General features: G+C 36.5%; 1 long non-coding RNA gene across 8 annotated transcripts in view; it reads right to left on the bottom strand.

Moving 5' to 3' along the window:
* The window catches only part of LOC139363494 (uncharacterized), a 588,541-nt gene that overhangs the window by 293,965 nt on the left and 274,314 nt on the right, over window positions 1-20,262 (bottom strand). The window contains exon 6 of one of the 8 annotated variants that reach the window (XR_011623981.1): window positions 404-1,038. The exons of the other annotated variants lie outside the window; for them this stretch is intronic. This is a non-coding gene — a long non-coding RNA (uncharacterized lncRNA). Of the gene's footprint in view, window positions 1-403; window positions 1,039-20,262 lie in introns of those variants that run through there. 8 annotated transcript variants of the gene reach the window in all.

The raw sequence follows: 20,262 nt of genomic DNA, 5'->3' as shown, positions 1-20,262 counted from the left end.
GTCTTGTTTCTTCATTTGTAAAATAGTTGTCAGACCTTTGAGCCCAAGCCTGCAAGTATACATCCAGATGGACTGAAGTAACTGAATAATCACAAAAGAAGTGAAAATGGCTGTTCCTGCCTTAACTGATGACATTATCTTGTGAAATTCCTTCTCCTGGCTCATTCTGGCTCAAAAGCTCCCCTAATGAGCACCTTGTGACCCCCACCCCTGCCCACAAGAGAAAAAGCCCATTTGGCTGTAATTTTCCACTACCCACCCAAATCCTATAAAATGGCCCCACCCCTATCCCCCTTCGCTGACTCTTTTTGGACTCAGCCCGCCTGCACCCAGGTGATTAAAAAGCTTTATTGCTCACACAAAACCTTTTTGGTGGTCTCTTCACAAGGACACGTATGACAGTTGTGCCTAAAATTACTTTTCTCTCTAAAATTTTATCAATTTTTCCTAGAAAAAGAGCTTGAGTTCTCTCTTTTCCTTTAGCCAATTCTGTGACTATTATGGCAAAGTTTTCTGATTCTCCAATTTGAGCTCAATTCAGGTATGAAAGTATAAAACAGTTTGGGTGTCCATAAATACTGATATAATTAAGCCTTGACTATGAAAGACAGTGTGATACACCAATATTTTCTTTCACCGACTGTTTCATTTCAGTGTTTTCTTTTACTTGAAAATCCTTCTCTTCTTCTTTAGGCAATGTAGCTTAGCATCACTTCCATATTCATTTCATAAAAATCAGACTCTGCAAAGATGAGGTATTAGTAAAACTAATATTCATCTATTGATCAATTGATTCATCTATTATTTATTCTCTACTTTAACCCAGAAAGGAATAAACAGAACAATGAAGCAAATCAATGTAAATAAGTGCATTATGTATTCAAGAGCTACTTTTATTTTAACACTAACTGAAATAAATCCCCATTTTTCATGGATATAGAACATCAATTGATGAGGCTAGAATGTTTTGGAATATTTGGAGAGGAGCAGAGATTTCCGGTATCATTCAATCAAGAAGTAGGTTGCCCTCTCTTTATCCTAAACAAAAAAACAAAGCAGTCCCATTATATTCCTTGTACTCCCAATTTTTTCTCATAATAATTATGCCTATGCAGCACCCGCTTAATATAGATCTTCTGGGCTTGTGTATGTGTGTGTGTGTGGTTGGCGGTGTGAGTAGTTCTTTCCCCTCTATACAAATCAGTGCAAGCTGCAGATTTAAATTCAATCCCAACCCTATAGGGGGCAAGTAGACATAATAAATTAGTGTTTAACAAAGAAGATTATTGAGAAGGCCTTGGAATGGTCAGAGAAGTGGGGCAGTAGGCTAGTCTTTTATTAAACACATCATCTCCATCCTTTCTGAAAAATTCTTTAGTCCATGTGCATATTAAGAAGAAAATATCTAAAATCTAGAAAACCTACGAATTGTATTGTTTCCAAAGTAAGAAACAGATCACAGGAAACTGAACAAAACCTCTCTCTCTCTGCAATAAAAATGTCACATGGTTTCATTTGCTTAAATACACATAGGGAGGGATTTGGTGGGAAACTAGGATAAAATGCAAGGGGAAAAAAAAACATGACAGGCAGACATAGTTGCCAATGACCTAAAACACATGCCAAGTCAATTAAAGGGCCAATTTGTCAAAAACATTCCCTTTGAACTGAAAATTTCAAAACTACAAAATTTAACTTGAAATATGCTGTGACTGGGAAACATCGCTCAGATAATCGAGGTTATAATTACAGGGGAGCTGATGAAACATCATCTATAATCTGTACTTTGGCTGATGCTATTTAAAGACATTTAAAGGTTTTTTTTCTTTGCCCCATTATCTTTTCCTCAAATTTCCTATAAATTTATTGGATAAAACAGTTTTGCTGTATAGCTCACGATTCTGTATAAAAGACCATCACTGCCAAGAACCAAAGAAAATTTGTTATCAGGGGACTGGCAGTCTACAAAGCAGTGTGATTAGTGGAAACATTCTTGCTGTTGTTAACAAATTGTGTCAAAGGCACATACTATGACATTCCAATATGCTAATGACACAAATTTAATTTGACATCCCAGAGCACATTCATGCCTGGATCTCAGAACCAGCACTGGGGTATAGAAAGCTATTTATCTGTATTTTAAATTACACATTGCTAAGATACTTTATTGAGATGTTACCCATTAAGGTAGGAATGAGAAGGTAGAAATGGGGATGGTGAGACTCAAATTAAGATGAAATTAGTTGTCAACTCTAAGACACAATCTTTAGCTGAAAATGTGCTCAGGGTGGGTAAAAGCTGCAATGTTTCCATGGCAGAGTTTGATAAAACATCTTGAATTAATTAAAAGACTGGACTCCCTGCACAGACACTCTATTCTTCATAACCAATCCCACTTACAAATAAGACACAGAAAGCTGATGTTTCAAATCTGTGATAATTCCTCCTAATTCTTCAAGCTAGGATTGTACATAGATGGTTCTGTTTTTCTTAAATGTGGTCTATACTAGATGAGACAAAATTATGAACTTTGGAGCCAAATGATACTGTACATGCACAAGGCAATTAATAACATAGTCAATATAAAAGATGGGGAGCGAATAGAAAGATGGGGGAGAGAAAGAAATGAATATTTATTAAGAACTTGTAGCATGCAAGACACTTTATATGTGAAATACCATTCAATAATTCATTTCTATCTCAGACCCAATTCTAAGTTATTGAAACACAATGGTGAAATAAACGTTTCTTTTTGTTTTGTTTTTTAAAAACTAGGCCTTATAGAGCTTATATTTTATGAAGAGGAGATAGAAAATTCAATAAATACAATAAATAACTAATCTATATAGGATTTTAGAAGGCTCAAAATACTATGGGAAAAAAAATACAAGCTAAAGTAGCGTAAGGAAAATGAAAAGAGAAATTGCAGTTTGAAAGAGAATAGTCAGGGTAGGACCAACATTGAAAAGGTAGCACTTGAGCAGAGATATGAAGGAGTGGGTAGTGCTAGATAAGTAGATGTTTTGGAAAATAATTATCTAGAGGAAGCAGAGAGTGCAAAGTTACCTGGGAGGGATTGTGCCTTAGGACAGGAGGATATTGAATGACCCCAGGGAGAACAGAGTAGATGGAGAGTAATAAGTTGGGGGAGGAGAGGAGTGGGGAAGATGAGATAAAAGGGAAACAGGGACCATATTTCATGAGATTTTGTAGACCACTGTGAGAATGGTAGAGTTTAGTCTGAAGAAGATGAGGGATGATTACAGGGTTTTCAGTAGAGGAGTGGCATGACCTGAAATATTTAAAAGGCTAATCTACAAAAAAAAAAAAAACAAAACAGATTGCAAAGGGGTGAAGAGGAGGCAGTGATGTAAGTTTACAGGCTTTCAAAATAATTTAGGCAGGAGTTCATGATGATTTCAATGAGGTGCTAAAGGACAAGTGTTAATCTGGGCCTATTTTGAAGACAGAGACCTAGAATTTCTTGATTGAATGCACATAGGTGGGAAATAAAGGGAAAAGTTATGAATGACTCTGAAGTTTTTGCCTCAAGCAATCAGAAGGATGAATTGGTATTTACTGAGATATGGGAAAAAATTTGGCAAAATCTAGCTCCAAGTTTTGATATGTTATAATTTGTGATATTTACTAAACATTCTGTTGGTGATGTCAAGCAAGCCATTAGATCCTGTAGGGGATAGCCCCTTGCTCCTAGGCTACAAACCTGTACAGCATGGTGCTATAGTGAATATGCAGGCAGTTGTTACACCGTGATAAGTATTTGTGCATCTAAACATATTTTAACATAGAAATCGTACAGTGAAAATACAGTATTAACATCTTATGGGACCACCATCATATATGCAATTCAACATTGAAACACTGTTACGCAGCACATCCCTATGTATTAAATTATGCAGATAGTTAATAAGATTAGAATAGAGAGTTGAACTTTAGATTAAGGAAAATGAAGATCACCAGTGACCTCTATAAAATAAATTTTAGAGAGGTGGCAGGATCTTTGACTGAAGTAGGCTTAAGAAAGAATGGGAAGAGAATTGGTGATAGCAAATAATGGCAACAATTTTGAAGATAATTTTTACAAAATGGTTCAAAATGGGAACTACCAAGAGCAGTAAGTGGGATCAAAAGAAGGTGTTTAATTTTTTTTAGTAGAAGACATAATTTAAAAAAAAAAAATTTATTTTAGGTTCAGGGGTACATGTGAAGGTTTGATACATAGGTAAACTTGTGTAATGGGAATCTTTGGTACAGATTATTTAATCACCGAGGTATTAAGCCCAGTGCCTAATAGTTATTTTTTCTGCTCCTCTCCTTCCTCTCATCCTCCATCCTCAAGCAGACCCCAATGTCTGTTGTTTCCTTCTTTGTGTTCATGAGTTCTCATCATGTAGCTTCCACTTATAAATGAGAATATGGACCCTTTTCTGTTCCTGCGTTAGTATGCTAAGGATAATAGCCTCCAGCTTCATTCATGTTCCCACAAAGGACATGATCTCATACTTTTGTTTTTTTTTTTGAGACAGAGTCTTGCTCTGTCACCCAGGCTAGAGTGCAGTGGTAAGATCTCAGCTCACTGCAACCTCCACCTCCCAGGTTCAAGCAATTCTCCTGCCTCAGACTCCCAAGTAGTTGGGATTACAGGCGCCTGCCACTGTACCTGGCTAGTTTTTTTTTTTGTTTTGTTTTGTTTTGTTTTTTGTAGTTTTAGTAGAGACAGGGTTTCACCATCTTGGCCAGGCTGGTCTCGAACTCCTAGTCTCGTGATCCACCCTCCTCGGTCTCCCAAAGTGCTGGAATTACAGGCATGAGCCACCATGCCTGGCTGATCTCATACATTTTTATGGCTGAAAAGTATTCCATGGTGTATATGTAGCACATTTTCTTTATCCAATCTGTTACTGATGGGCATTTAGGTTGATTCCATGTCTTTGCTAACGCAAATAGTGCTGAAATGAACATTTGTGTGTATGTGTTTTAATGGTAGAATTCCTCTGGGTATATAGCTAGTAACATAATTGTGGAGTCAAATGGCAGTTCTCCTTTTAGTTCTTTAAGGAATCACCATGCTCCTTTCCATAATGGTTGAACTAATTTGTACTCCCACCAAAGGTGTATAAGTGTTCCCTTTTCTCTACAATCTAACTAGCATCTGTTACTTTTTTTACTTTTTAATCATAGCCATTCTGACTGGTGTGAGATAGCATTTCATTGTGGTTCTAATTTACATTTCTCTAATGACCAGTGATACTGAATGGTTTTTTTTTTTTTTTTTTTTTTTATGCTTGTTGGCCACATGTATGTCTTCATTTGAAAAGTGTCTGTTCATGTCTTTTGCCCACTTTTTAATGGGGTTGTTTTTCTCTTGTAAATTTGTTTAAGTTCCTTATAGATTCTGGATATTAGACCTTTGCCAGGTCCATAGTTTGCAAATATTTTCTCCCATTCTGTAGGTTGCCTGTTTACTACATTAATAGTTTCTTTTGCAGTGCAGAAGCCCTTACACTTAATTGGTGTCTTTGTCATGAGATCTTTGCTTGGTCCTATGTCCAGGATGGTATTGCCTAGGTTGTCTTCTAGGTATTTTATATAGTTTTGGGTTTTACATTTAAGTCTTTAATCCATCTTGAGTTGATTTCTGTGTATGGCGTAAGGAAAGGGTTCAGCTTCAATCTTCTGAATATGGCTAGCCAGTTCTCCCAGCACCATGTATTGAATAGGGAGTCTTTTTTTTTTTTTTTTTCATTGCTTGTTTTTGTCAGTTTTGTCAAAGATCAGATGATTGTAGGTACATGGCCTTATTTCTGGGCTTCCTATTCTGTTCCATTGCTCTATGTATCTTTTTGTGTGCAGTGCAATGCTGTTTTGGTTACTGTAGCCCTGCAGTTATAGTTTGAAGTTGAGTAATGTGATGCCTCCTGCTTTGGTCTTTTTGCTTAGGATTGCCTTGACTATTTGGGCTCTTTTTTCATTCCACATAAATTTTAAAATAGTTTTTTCTAGTTCTGTAAAGAATGTCATTGGTAGTTTCATAGAAGTAGCATTGTATTAGGGTTTTCTAGAGGGACAGAACTAATAGGATACATACATATATAAAGGGGAGTTTATTAAGAAATATTAACTCACATGATTACATGGTCCCACAATAGGGTGTCTGCAAGCTGAGGAGCAAGGAAGCCAATCTGAGTTCCAAAGCTGAAGAACTTGGAGTCTGATGTTCGAGGGCAGGAAGCATCCAGCACAGGTGAAAGATGTAGGCTGGGAGGCTAAGCCAGTCTAGTCTTTTCACTTTCTTCTGCTGCTTTTTATTCTGGCCCTGCTGGCAGCTGATTAGATTGTGCGCACCCAGATTAAGGGTGGGTCTGCCTTTTCCGGTCCACTGACTCAAATTTTAATCTTCTTTGGCAAAACCCTCAAAGACACATCCTGGCATAGAACTTTGTATCCTTCAATCCAATCAAATTGGCAATCAGTATTAACCATCATAAGCATTGAACCTGTACATTTCTTTGGGCAGTATTGCCATTTTAATAGTATTGATTCTTCTTATCTATGAGCATGGGATATTTTTCCATGTGTCTATGACTTCTCTGATTTCTTTGAGCAGTGCTTTATAATTCTTATTGTAGAGATATTTTACTTCCTTGGTTAGCTGTATTACTAGGTATTTTATTCTTTTTGTGGCAATTGTGAATGGGATTGCCTTCCTGATTTGGCTCTTGGCTTGGCTGTTGTTGGTGTATAGGAATGCTAGTGATTTTTGTGCATTGATTTTGTATCCTGAAACTTTGCTGAAGTTGTTTTTCAGCTGAAGGAGCTTTTCAGCTGGGACTATGGGGTTTTCTAGATATAGAATCATGTCATCTGCAAACAGAAATGGTTTGACTTCCTCTCTTCCTATTTAGATGTCCTTTATTTTTTTCTCTTGCCTGATTGCTTTGGTTAGGATTCCAACACTATGTTGAACAGGAGCAGTGAGAAGGGGCATCCTTGTCTTGTTCCAGTTTTCAAGAGCAATGCTTCCAGCCCTGCCCATTCAGTATGATATTGGCTGTGAGTTTGCCATAGGCTCATTATTTTTAGGTATGCTATTTCAATACCAAGTTTATTGAGAGTTTGTAACATGAAGTGTTGAATTTTATGAAAAAGATTTTCTGCATCTATTGAGAAAATCATGTGGTTTTTGTCTTTAGTTCTGTTTATATGATGAATCATATTACTGATTTGCATATGTTAAACCAACCTTGCAACCCAGAGATGAAGCCTACTTGATCATGATGGATTAGCTTTTTGATGTGCTGCTGGATTTGGTTTGCAAGTTTTTTGGTGGATTTTTGCATCAAAGTTCATCAAGGATATTGGCCTAAAATTTTCTTTATTTTTTGGATTCCTTCTAGGTTTTGGTATCACGATGTTGTTGGTCTTATAGAACGAGTTGAGGAGTAGTCCCTCCTCCTCAATTTTTTGATATAGCTTTAGTAGGAATGGTACAAGCTCTTATTTGTATATTTGGTAGAATTCAGCTGTAAATCTATTAACTTCTAGGCTTTTTTTGGTTGGTAGGCTATTTATTCATGATTCAACTTTGGAGCTCATTATTGGTCTGTCAGGGAATAAATTTCTTTCTGGTTCAGCCTGGAGAGGGTGTAAATGTCCAGGCATTTATTCATTTCTTCTAGGTTTTCTAGTTTGTGTGCATAGAGGTATTTGGAGTTTCTGATGGTTATTTTTAGAGAAGTAATATTTTACATGCTGATGAGAATAATCCAATATACATGAAAAAAAGGATGAAGTAGGAATGAAAGGAGAGAATGGCTGGAATGATGTTCTTGAGTAGATGAGCAGGATAGGATTTAGTGAACAAGAAGAGAGATGACTTTACATGACTTTAGACTTTAGAAACACAAAGATGCCTGAAGTGAACATGGCTTATATGAGTGGATGTTGTGTTGAAAGTCTGCAAAATTCTATTCTGATTGCTTTAGTTTAGCAATATAGAAGGAAGCAAGATCATCAGCCGAGAATCAGAATAAGGGAGGTTCCAGGAAAGAGGAGAAAGTGTTAAATATTAATTTAGAAGAATTCAAGAGTAAATAGACTTTTGAAATATAGCATGATCTCCAGGACCAATAAGGCCCACCTGAGGTCATTGGTCATGAATTAAAACTTCAACCAGCCAGCACGGTTTGTTTGTCTCCAGCCATGCTGAGACACAGAATGAACAAAATGTACAGAGAAACTTATAGTTTTATTTTTCTAATGTTTAATATGGCTTTTTGCCAGAGCCATACTCATTTCTTAAATGCAGGGAAAAAATACTTTTGTTTCTCTCCAGCATAAACCTTTCTGAGTCTCCAAATATTTAACCATTCCTTTAGATGGCAAAGTCTATCTGGGATAGAAAATGCCTCTCAGATGGTATCCCTCTCTGCATCCCTTTCTAAGATGGCTTAGTGTATGGAATGTGGTTTATTTGAACTAAGCACAGTAGAGAAAATGTGTGCTCTTAATTTGTGTTGTCTTTTTCTTCCCATGTTGTCACTGGTCTCCTGGGTTGTCACATGCCCTAAATGTAATAATAATCTTGCCTCATATGCATGTGTAGGTACGAGTATCCAGAGGGAGGCAGCCTGTACTTATCTGTGTTATGAAATTGTACTTTATACTTGGGGTAGGAGGTGCACTTGACCCTCACCCTCATTTAGAACTTTGTGCAATAATCGTCCCTAAGCTGTGTCACACCAACCTAGAGCTAGGTCACAAAGTGGTAGCATAGCAGAGAGAAGTGTGGAGGTTTAATTAGCATTCCTGAGTCACTGTGGGGTTCTTCTTGGGATGGTTACCCATTAGGAAATAAGTGGACAACACACAGAACCTCGTAAGAGTGGAAGGGAATCCTGTAGCAGAGGCTGAGTAAGTACTGGCCAAGGAGCTGGATAAAGAATTAAGCACCATTTATTGAAGACACTGATCTTGCTCTGATGTATGATTTTCATACCTTTTTCAAAAATTAGTTGGCCGTAAATTGATGGATTTATTTCTGGGTTGTCTACTCTGTTTCACTGGTTTATGTGTCTGTTTTATGCTAGTACCATGTTGTTTTGGTTACTATAGCTTTGTAATATATTTTTAAGTCTGCTAATGTAATGCCTCCAGCTTTGTTCCTTTTGCACGAGATTTCTTTGGTTATTTGGGATTTTTGTGTTTGCACATGAACTTTAGGATTGTTTTTTCTATTTCTGTGAATAATTTCATTGGTATTTTGATAGAAAATTCATCGATTCTGTATATTACTTTGGATAGTGTATTAGTCCATTTTCATGCTGCTGATAAAGGCATACTCAAAACTGGGTAATTTACAAAAGAAATAGGTTTAATTGGACTTACAGTTCCACATGGCTGGGGAAGCCTCACAATCATGGCAGAAAAAACCATCAGACCTCATGAGACTCATTGACTATCAGGAGAACAGCACGGGAAAGGCCTGCCCCCATGATTCAATCACCTCCCACTGGGTCCTTCCCACAACACATGGGAATTCAAAATGGTGATTTGGGCAGGGACATAGCCAAACCATATCAGGTAGTATGGATATTTTAACAATATTAATTTTTCTAATCCACAAACATGGGATATTTTTCATTTATTTATGTGCTCTGTAATTTCTTTAATCAATGTTTTATAGTTTTCATTGTAGAGATTTTCCCCTCCTTGGTTAAATTTATTCCTAGATATTTTATTCATTTGTTTTTTGTAGCTATCGTAAATGGTATTGCCTTCTTGATTTCTTTTTTAGATAGTTTGCTATTAGCATATAGTGAAGAGACAACCACAGAATGGGAGAAAATATCTGCAAACTATGCATCTGACTATAAGTGAATATCCAGACTATATAAGGAACTCAAAGAACTCAATAGCAAAATAACAAATAATCTGATTAACAAGCAGGCAATGGGTCTGAATAGACATTTCTCAGAGAAGACATGTAAATGGCCAACAGGTACATGAAAAAATGTTCAGCATCACTAATCACCAGGGAAATGCAAATCAAAACTACAAGGAGTTTTTTTTTTACCCTTATTAGAATGGCTGTCATAAAAAAGACAAAAAAGAAAGAAAGACAAATGCTGTCAAGGATCTGGAGAAAGGGGAAGGGACTCTCATACACCAATGGTGGGAATGTAAATTATTATACCATAATAGAAAAGAGTAGGACATTCCTTTAAAAATTAAAAATATAAGTAACATATGATCCAGCAACCCTACTATTGGGTATATATCCAAAGGAAATGAAATCAACATGTCAAAGAGATATCTGTACTTCCATATTTATTGCAACACTATTCCTAATAGCCAAACCATGAACACAACTTAAGTGCCCTTCAACAGATGAATTGATAAAGAAAATGTGGTATATTTACAGAACAGAATACTATTCAGCCACACAAAAGAATAAAATTCTGTCATTTGTGCAACATGGATGAGTCAAAGAACACCATGTTAAGTGAAATAAGCCAGGCACAGAAAGATAAATATGACATTTCCTCATTTATATGTGGAAACTAAAAAGAGTTTATCTCATAGTAGTAGAGATACAATAGTGGTTGTCAGATTCTGGGAAGGGAAGAGGGTGGGGGATGATGGAGAGGTTGATCAAGCTACACAAAGTTACAGTTAAATAGGAGGAATGAGTTCCAGTATTCCATTGTACACTGACTACAGTAACAATAAATATTGTATATTTCAAAATAGCTAAAAGAGAGAATTTTGAATGTTCCTGCCACAAAAAGATAAATATTTGATGTGATAGATATGGTAGTTACCCTAATTTGAGCATTACACATTGTATACATGTATTGAAATATCCCACCATATCTGGTAAATACACATAATTATTATGTAACATTTAAAAATAAAATAAAGCTTTAAGAAAAAGAGAATACTGAGCAGACTGCTCTTCATGTAGCTCACATGGTTGGTTCATTTTACATGATTCTTGATGTGTTTATCTCTATTATTAATGCAATAAAATGTTTCATTAAAAATTATTTTTAAAAAAAGCACTACGCAGAGTGTGTATAGAGTCTACTGGAGGCTGATTAAGTCAGGGAACACAGCTGGTGTCCAGCCATGTATATTTAGAGAAAGCAGGCTACTAGCTTCTTCAGCTGCAAACACCAATACTCACCTGTTATTTGCAAGGAGAATCTGTGAATGGTAAGTACACGTTTCTGGGAGAGGTTGGTAAAAAGGGAGAGGGATGAAAGTACTAAGTGAACAAAAATGAACAATGTTAATACTTATAACCTATATACAGGTTATAATATACACAGATTAAGAATATTATCTAACTATTTTTGGAGATCTCTTTCATCACGCTTCACTTTCTTCCTCCCGTGCCTACCCCATCCCATATCTTCAAACTAATTTTACTGGAAAGCACTGTTTTCATGGAGCTTTCATTCTAATGGAAATTCAGTATAAGGAGAGCCCAATGAATGTTGATTAAGTAAATGAACACATGAATGCTGTGGGGAAGATACAATGAAAAAGTCAGCATTTTGGATAGGTTCTGAAGGAAAATAAATTACAGCAAATGAAAACACATCTATATCACCAGCAAAATAACAGGAAGTTGAAAGTATGGGGCATGTTTGAGTATTATCAAGTAGTCTGCTATTTGCGTAATACAAAGGAAAAACCACAGGACTTAAAAAACAGAATTGAATATAAATCTTGCTTCTTTAATTTATTCTCTGTGTGAACCTGCAAGAGATAGTAGACTTTTCTGCTCCTCAGTTTCTTGAGTTTAAAAATAAAAATAGTTTTACATCATCTTTCAAGATCATTGTAAGGACTGAATTTAGCACCTACCAGGTCTTAACAAATGCTACATGAGAAATGGTAATGGAAATGAAGTTTGACGTAAAGTTCACGATGAAATCAGGAAGGTCTTTGGAGCCATGATACATATCCAGATAGGGTATTATGTCATGGGTAATGATGACTCGGTGAAAATTTATGAGCTGAGAATGTTATCACTGATCTCACCTAAAGACCACCAGAGGCAGAGTTCTGGTTTATTGCAGATTGCAGCAAGGAAACTGTGGGGTGTTTCTGTAAGAAAGTGATAGGACTTAACAGAATTTGGGCACGGGTTAGATGATTTTGGAGAGAAAGTTGGGCTTTTCTGTGGATTGAATGTTGCCAGGAAGCGGGGATATCTTAAATGAATGTCATTTAGAAAGAGAGAACATTAGAGCAAGGCTAAAACTACAAAACAAGCAAAAGTCACAAATATTGGCCAGCATGTAGGCTGTTTGGTTTTTTTGTGGTTTGGAAAATGCTCATATTTTCCTCTCTGTTTAGACATAATTGGAGAGTGGTCTTGATTCTGTCTTTATCCATTATGGTCACAGAGTGGCCTGGTCTGATTTTGACATTCTATAAAGTTGTATGTGTTCAACAGAACATCAAGGCCTATCTGTGAGTACCACTCCAGCTCCCAGAAAGATCAGTACCTAATGAATAGTAGCAGGCCAGTCATCTGATGTCAGCCTAGCCCCTAGATGTACCAGATTGTCAGATATCTACTTTACTCTTTCTCAGTGTAAGTTCATATATATATATTACTTATATATATAATATATATATTATATTATATATATATTTATATATATAATATATACATAATATATTATATATATATCTCAATGGAGAGAAACCAGAGCTGAGCTGTATCCTCTTATACCAGGTGAGTAATAATGAGGACTTAAACTAGAGACTGCATAGGAGGATGGTTATTTGCCAAAAAAACAAAAACAAAAACAAAACAAAACAAAAACTGGTTAATCTATCAGAAATGGGTTAAACAGGATTCTGGTGATGTGTGGTTACTTGAATGAGAGTTATGTCATTTTTAATACTTAGATTTCATAAGTATGTTCTTCTTTAACATATCCCATCAATGATTTTCTATTGTGATGGTGATTTGAAGTACCTAGTCATTCAAATGGTCAATTTAGAATAATACTTATCAAGTCTCTTTTTTCAGAGCCTTAGAAACCTTCATGACTTCCTGAAACACCTCCCCTTCCTCCAGGCTGTCAAGGGAAGAACAAACTAGTAGGGTTCTACATCCCCTCCTGATACTAGTTATGACCATTTTGCTTTTTTCCTATCGTATTTTAGGGGTTTTAAATATATACATAATATTTTGTTTTTAAAAAGAGGCACTACTTCCTGGTACTTTATCGCATGCGTTATCTAAAAATCTCTATCCTGGGCAGAGCTAATTGTAGGCAGCTCTGGATGTTGCTTCCTAGCAGACTGTTTCAGAATGTAAATGTTTGTCCTGACTCAGTCTGTGCCTATGGTTATAGTGAGATCCCGTTGAAAAGTGAACAATTATTCAATCTCAGCATTCATAGCAACAATCACTTGGATAGCTTTTGCCTCATTATGCTCCCACTATGTTCCATTATTAAGCAGAATAGTTTAAATGAAGAAATGATTACAGCAAGGGAAATGGCTTTTCAGTAGTATTTGCTTTATAAGTTCCTCGGTCTTCTAGCTTTATATTAATATTTTATCTATTAAAAGATATATCAACCCAGGCAGACTTCTTGAACTATCTAAAAATGAAATTAATATGTTGTCTTTCAAATTTTCGCATTACCAGTACTTAAGTACTGGAAATCCACTTACATAATTTTATGCAAAAGAAAGGTAGTCTTTCTACTGCTGATGCAAAGTGGCACTTCTATGTAGTTTGACTGTACATTCTAGGACAGTCGTCTCATAAATCTTACATGTGCATTCTCAGTATTATGTTGCTTTGGGATATCTGTTCCTGTTGTTTGTCATCAAGTACCTAGATTATTATGAATTACCTACAAAACTTGACAACTGGACCACAGTCTTCTTTCATCTAAAATTGTTCTTCCTTGGGTGTATATGTGCCAATATTCATAGAGTAACTTCTGTGCAGTTTTGGCATCATATTATATAGAAAAAAAGTACCTGTGTCCCCATGGTAAATTATTTCAGGCAACTGGCATAGCCTCTAGAATGAAAACTGAACTTAGTAACAATACGTATGAGGTTATCTGTGATCAGGACCCATGATGCACTTGATCAGCCTCACACCCCTGACACTCTTGGTCACTTCTTAAAGGTAAGCCCTGTATTGGGTCACAAATGACCTCCCATTCTCCTTTTTACATGATGATCTAACCCTGGCCTCCCTTTACCTTTAATTCTACTGTGTCCTTCTTTCCTAATATTTTACTTCTAGAACTCTTATTTCCCCATAAAAAGTACCACTACTATATTCATCAATTAAAAATGTGTATCTCATATATCCTAGCTTTAACTGATACATGACCTTGTCAATTTCTCTATCAAGTCAAGGCAGATGCTTCCTTTGTACTCATTAACACTTGGTTAAAGAGGTTGGTTCCATCCACCTTGACCCTAAGACTTTATTCAGATCTTCACTTCTTTTAATAAAATACCAGTCAATGTCTGCCAGCCCCCAACTGTGCTTCCCACATTTGTGCAATAAGGAAGCAACTTTATTTGGACCCCATGAGTTTCCTTTTAACATTTGATCAAATTAGCTCCAAGAATAGTCTGTCTGTGAGTTGGCAGAGACCAAAGATATGTACTACAATTAGATAAGTAAGACAGGCCAACCTAATTTACCCTCTAAACAATTTGGATGATTCAGAGAAATTGCTCATCCAAAGGCTAAGAAGGTAATCTAAAATGCCTATCCCTGAAAATCCCTGACTCTAAAAATAAGGAATTCAAAAGAAAATTGGTGAGCTTTGAAAGTTGTGCTTTTATCTTACTATCAGCACAGGAGCAGTGGGAGAATGAAAGAAAGATGAAGCTAAGTAGGTTGATTAAAGTGAAAGAGATCTATGCCTACAGAAGACAAGTTTGAGATTTTGGAGGATTTGCAAGGAAGATATGTAGGAAAAAAAATAAGACCTTGAAGTCAAAGCTAGATAAAAACAAAAGTATGAAGTGCTTGCAGGTCTAGCTACTCTTGAAGAGAGTATAAGAAAGGGGCGAGTTGATCTCGTTATTAAATCAGGAATTGTGACTCGGACTTTAAAGAAATGTCTCTAGAGGGAAAGAGACAAAAATCTCCAAGAGTAACCCGCAGTGACTCCTTGAAGGGAACCTGAATACAAAAAGAATTGGAAGCCATTTACTTAAGTAACCCAAAATTAGAGCTTTCAGGAAATTACCCCTTGAAGACTGAGGACTTCTTCCAAGTGGTTACATAACATTTGGGATGATTTGGGAGATAAAGACTGGAAAGACTAACACAGAATTATTGAAGTATTAAATTGTGATTTCAAATATTGTATATGAGGAAGTAACTACTGCCCTAGTTGAATACACTCTGAAAATGTATGTAATCAGGGTTATAAGACATAGGGATGATTAGACACATTTTTTGAAAGTGAGGAAGATGGTCAATGTTAGATTGAATCCAGGCCTCTTTGAATGTTAATTTAATGGCTGTTGTATTTATGGGATGTTCATTCGATTGTTGGTCTTTGTGTACCAGTACATATAAAATGTTGATCAAGATGACTGTTATATATGCAGGAGTTCAACTTCCAAGAAGGAAAAAGTAAAAGAGAGGTGTGCAAAAAACAAGTAGAGCAGGCTTTGAAAATTTTCTTTTAAAACCTCTTTGAATTTCTACTCTATAATATATGCATATTATAGGCCCCTTTTTAGCTAGAACTAGGGCTAATGGCCAGTCTCTCTGTGAGAGAGTTTGAGAAGTAAATAGTTTAGCAAAATTAGGGTTCTGTTAATAAGTTAGATGAAAATAATGGATATTGTAACAGAGAACACATTGCATGAACAATTAATGCTTTTAGCAAAATTGGAACTCACTTATTCCCAATCTCTCACTATAAAGAATGACACAAGACAAAGTTCAGAAGAACAAGTTAGCAAAAGAAATGTTAAGGGCAGAAGACAAAGAGAAAGAAAAAACAAGGAGTCATTCAGATGTGCCAGTGCTGCACGAGGTCAAGAAGTAAGTTTCTCTGTCGGCAATCCAGCTGAGCTTCCTCAAGTAACCACTGGAGGAGCTATGTGCCTCCCAAACAAGATCCTTCTCAAAATCTAAAACATTAAAAATCCGTCTTAAAGTGCAGATAGCTGAGTTATTGGTAGGTACTGTATCTCTAGGGACACAGGTTTCATATACATCAACAGCAGCTTCCTTTAAGTAATTTGCTGAGTATGATTTTCCAGTTCCAAGAGTAGGGGATTCTACCTTAGAGGCCCAAAGTAATTGTATTGCAAGATATAATGGCTACAAGAAGCTATGGTAGAAATGAAGTAAGGATGCCTTCTAATAGAGAAAGTGTGTGTGTGTGTGCATGCGTGTGTTTGCGTGTGAGTGTGTTATTGGGGGGGCAGGATGGCCACATATATTCCACTCTCAGTGTAGCGCCAGGATACTGGCTACTCAATGTTCACAGAAAAACTAGAAATTAAGACACTCTTAATGTGCCGGATAAAAATAAGTCCAGAAGAATGGGCCCACCATCACTACAAATTTTGAACACCCCAAGATAGCAGGATTATTCTAATGCTACGTACTGGGAGAGATTTTTTCTTCAACATAGAGAATTTAAATTGTACCCTAATTAATTCCATGGTGAGATATTTCTCCTTACTGAATTTTAATTTATATATCTTGAAGGATATACTCCTGGGATAGAATGACTGACAAACTGGTAAGCCTGAAACAAAGGTTTTTCTTGATTCTGTCTATTCTCCATTGCTCAAATATTATTGAGTCTTGAGCCAGAGTAATGCCAGTCTACTTTAACTGTGTTTTTTGGAAACCTCTTTTTGCTTGGGGTAACTACAATCTGGGAATTGCTTTATTGTCTTCATTTTGTAAATGTGCAACTTAATGCTAATACATTCTTTTGTTCCTAATGTATACTTCAGATGTTCTACAAATGGAGACACAGGATAAACTTAGCAGGGGTAACCCAATTTCAGGGACATTGACAGAACTGCATCCCTTTCAGTGACAAGCAGGTTGAAGCTGTTGAACTTTGCTCAGGGATCTGACTTACAGTCCTGCTCTCCAGCTGAGAATTAGCAGGATTAAAAAACAAAACAAAACAGTGATGATTTCTGACTTCAACTTCAAGGTTTTGGACTTTCCTTGAACCTAATATGTAAAGGCAAGACAATTTCATCTTTGGAATTTACTTTATTTGAGTTGGAACTTAAGAATATGGGTCTTTGATTTCTGTGGACTTAGATTGGCAAGGGTCTCATTTTTGACATTTTAGTTTCTCCTCAGAAATATGATAAGGAGTGTTTATATTCAAATCAGGGATATCTCTATATTGTTGACATTAGAATGTTTTTATGCTGTCACTTAATTTAACAACATAACTTATGGTGAGGTATCTTATGCAAGGTGTCCAGGTTTACTTTGAGAATAAGTAAAAAGAGAATAAGGAACACTTTTTTGCCTTAGGGAACAGTAGGCTCTTCCTGTGTAATACTGACCCATTTCAGAGCCTGTGGAGGTAAACGTTAAACACCTTCTGGGAGAAGGAAACCCAAAGCAGGATTAGTAGGCATTTGGGGAATGGCTCATGAAGTATGAGTGGGGCTGTCTTCATAGAATGTTGTTTGCCTCCCCTGAGAGAGAGAGCCACAGAGCCAGTGGAATACAGACCCAAGGGCTAAGTGCACTGAATTAAACAAACAAGGAGCTGACATGTAATTGGGAGAGCTTCTCATTTCCTGACCTCGTTTTTCTATTTGGGAGGGCTTCTTATATGGTGACATACTTGACACTCTCTCCTCTCCCTTTCTTATTCATTCATCCTTCATTAGAGAACTAATTTATATATTTAAGGAGTTTAAAGAAACCTGGGCATGACTAGTCCATCTTCTAGTGGGTTGGAGAACATCCTCTCCAAAACTAATGTCCACCTGGAACATTAGAATCTGACCTTGTTTGGAAATGGGGTCGTTACAGCTGTAATCAGGTAAGATAAATCCATACTAGATTAGGGTAGGCCCTAAATCCAATGACCAGTGTCCTTATAGGAAAAAGGACACATGGAGACAGCAGGGGAAAGGTCATATAATGACAAAGGCAGAGTTTGGAGCGATGCAGCTACAAGCCAAAGAATGTCAACGATTGCCTTGCTGTGAGCCACCAGAAGCTAGAAAAATGTAAGAAAGGATTCTTTCATCCAGCTTTCAGAGACAGCATGATCCTTTGACACCTTAACTTCAAATTTCTAGCCTACGGAAGAGAATGAATTTCCATTGTTTAAGCCACCAAGTTTGTGGCAATTTACCACGGTAGCTTCAGGAAACAATTCCTATTTTTCTTTTTTGGAGCCAGGTCTGTCTGCAAGAGGCATGCATTCTGGTCGCCTTTCTGCCACGTGGTCATCTACCTGTGTCAGTGATGGGTGTTAAGTCTGTGTAATTCAGGAGTACAACACTGATGAGCCCTTTAAAATACAAATCAAATACATGATTTCCATTTGTCTTAGTGACAAAGTTGAGATTTTGATCTTCTTTGATATGATCCACATTTATCTCACAGTTGATTCCTGATTCAAGAGGGAATGAAGAATGTTATTTACTATTCTCCTAAAGTCCCAACATGTCACTATATACAGCAAAACTCCCAAACTCTCGGCAGGGTTGGTTTCTGGTGAGGCCTCTTTTTCTGGCTTATAGATGGCTGCGTACTTACTGTGTCCTCAAATGTCTTTCTCTGAGCACCCACAGAGAGACAGAAACAGAGAGAGAGAGAGAGAGAGAGAGAGAGAGGGAGAGAAAGACAGAGAGACAGATCTGATGTCTTTTCCTCTTCCTAAAAGGAAACCAGTCCTATTAGATCAAGGTCCACCCTTCTGTCCTCATGTAACCTCGGCTACTACCACAAAAGCCCTATCTCCAAACACAATCACACTGGGGGCTGAAGCTTCAGTACGTGAATTCGGGGAAACACAATTCAGTCCATAACAATTCCCATTATTTCCTTCTTCTAAAATTTATTTCCAAACACAGCAGGATGTTCAGGGTCACGATAATTATTTTATTTATCCTTTACACTCTCCCAAACCTCTTAATGACCTTTCTCCCCCAGCCTCTGTTGAGGCCTTCTTTAGTGTCTCTTGGTGGACAACCCCATTCTGTTCTATTCTTTGTTAAAGAAATTGAAGTCATTATTTGTGCCTCGACAGCCTGACAGATGTCTAAAGCTTGTCCCTGACTATCTCTGAAACCTAAACTCTTGACTTCACCTATCCTGTAACGTACATTAGAAAACACCATTTTCTTCTAGCTTTTAAATATATTTCATTGTTTTTTCTTACATCTGGTCATTTTCATTGTTGTCTCCTTTTCTAGAATATCCCTCACTTCCTTTTACTTTTCAATGGAAGTGCATAACTCTATCCAGTACAATTTCTGTGTTTTTAAACAAGAAAGTTCTATAATGTACTATCCTTGCAAAACTTCATTAATATTCAAGCTAATTAGCTTAATTAACTTTAATAGAGATTCAATAATTAATTTCCAAAAACACAATAGTTAGCATTTACTATATGAAAACATTTAATAAGCAATAGCAAGGCTTTCAATATAAATAAACTATTTTCATAATAAAGTGAATATATTTTCTAATAATGCTGAACAGAAAAGTATGACATAAAAGAAAGCCTACACTTTGGTTATTTGCTCATCATAATTTGCGTTTTTGTTCCTGTCTTTACAACTCATGGGATTATAGAGCAGTGCCCTTTTAATATTTACAACTTGATGAATTTGTAAGGGAAAAGTGGTTTAAAAGAAAAAAAGGAAAGAAAGAAAAGACAAGAAGGACAATAGTTCTCAGTTCTACCAGCAGAAATGATTCTCTTCTGCCCCCTCCTCAAAAAGCCAAGGGGAATGATGAAAACTGTGCAAAGGAGCTATCAGAAGGTCATAAACCATATGTTGTTAGTATTGTCACCTGATATGTTAAATCCCCAACTTTCTTGTATTACATTTTCCTTTCTTCTACTCTTTAGTTTTATAAAATAGGGAAGTGCCTGTCCTGACTTCAGGTCCACAAGTTGAAAAGACTGTCTTAACAAGCATAGAATAAAACTGAACATAGATCATATCATAGTACTGGAAAATATAAAGACACATGTCAATAAA

The sequence above is a fragment of the Macaca nemestrina genome, chromosome 5 (assembly GCF_043159975.1).
Source record: "Macaca nemestrina isolate mMacNem1 chromosome 5, mMacNem.hap1, whole genome shotgun sequence".
NCBI lineage: Eukaryota > Metazoa > Chordata > Mammalia > Primates > Cercopithecidae > Macaca > Macaca nemestrina.
Note: the sequence above shows the minus strand (reverse complement) of the source record. Positions and strands in the feature narration are given on the sequence as shown.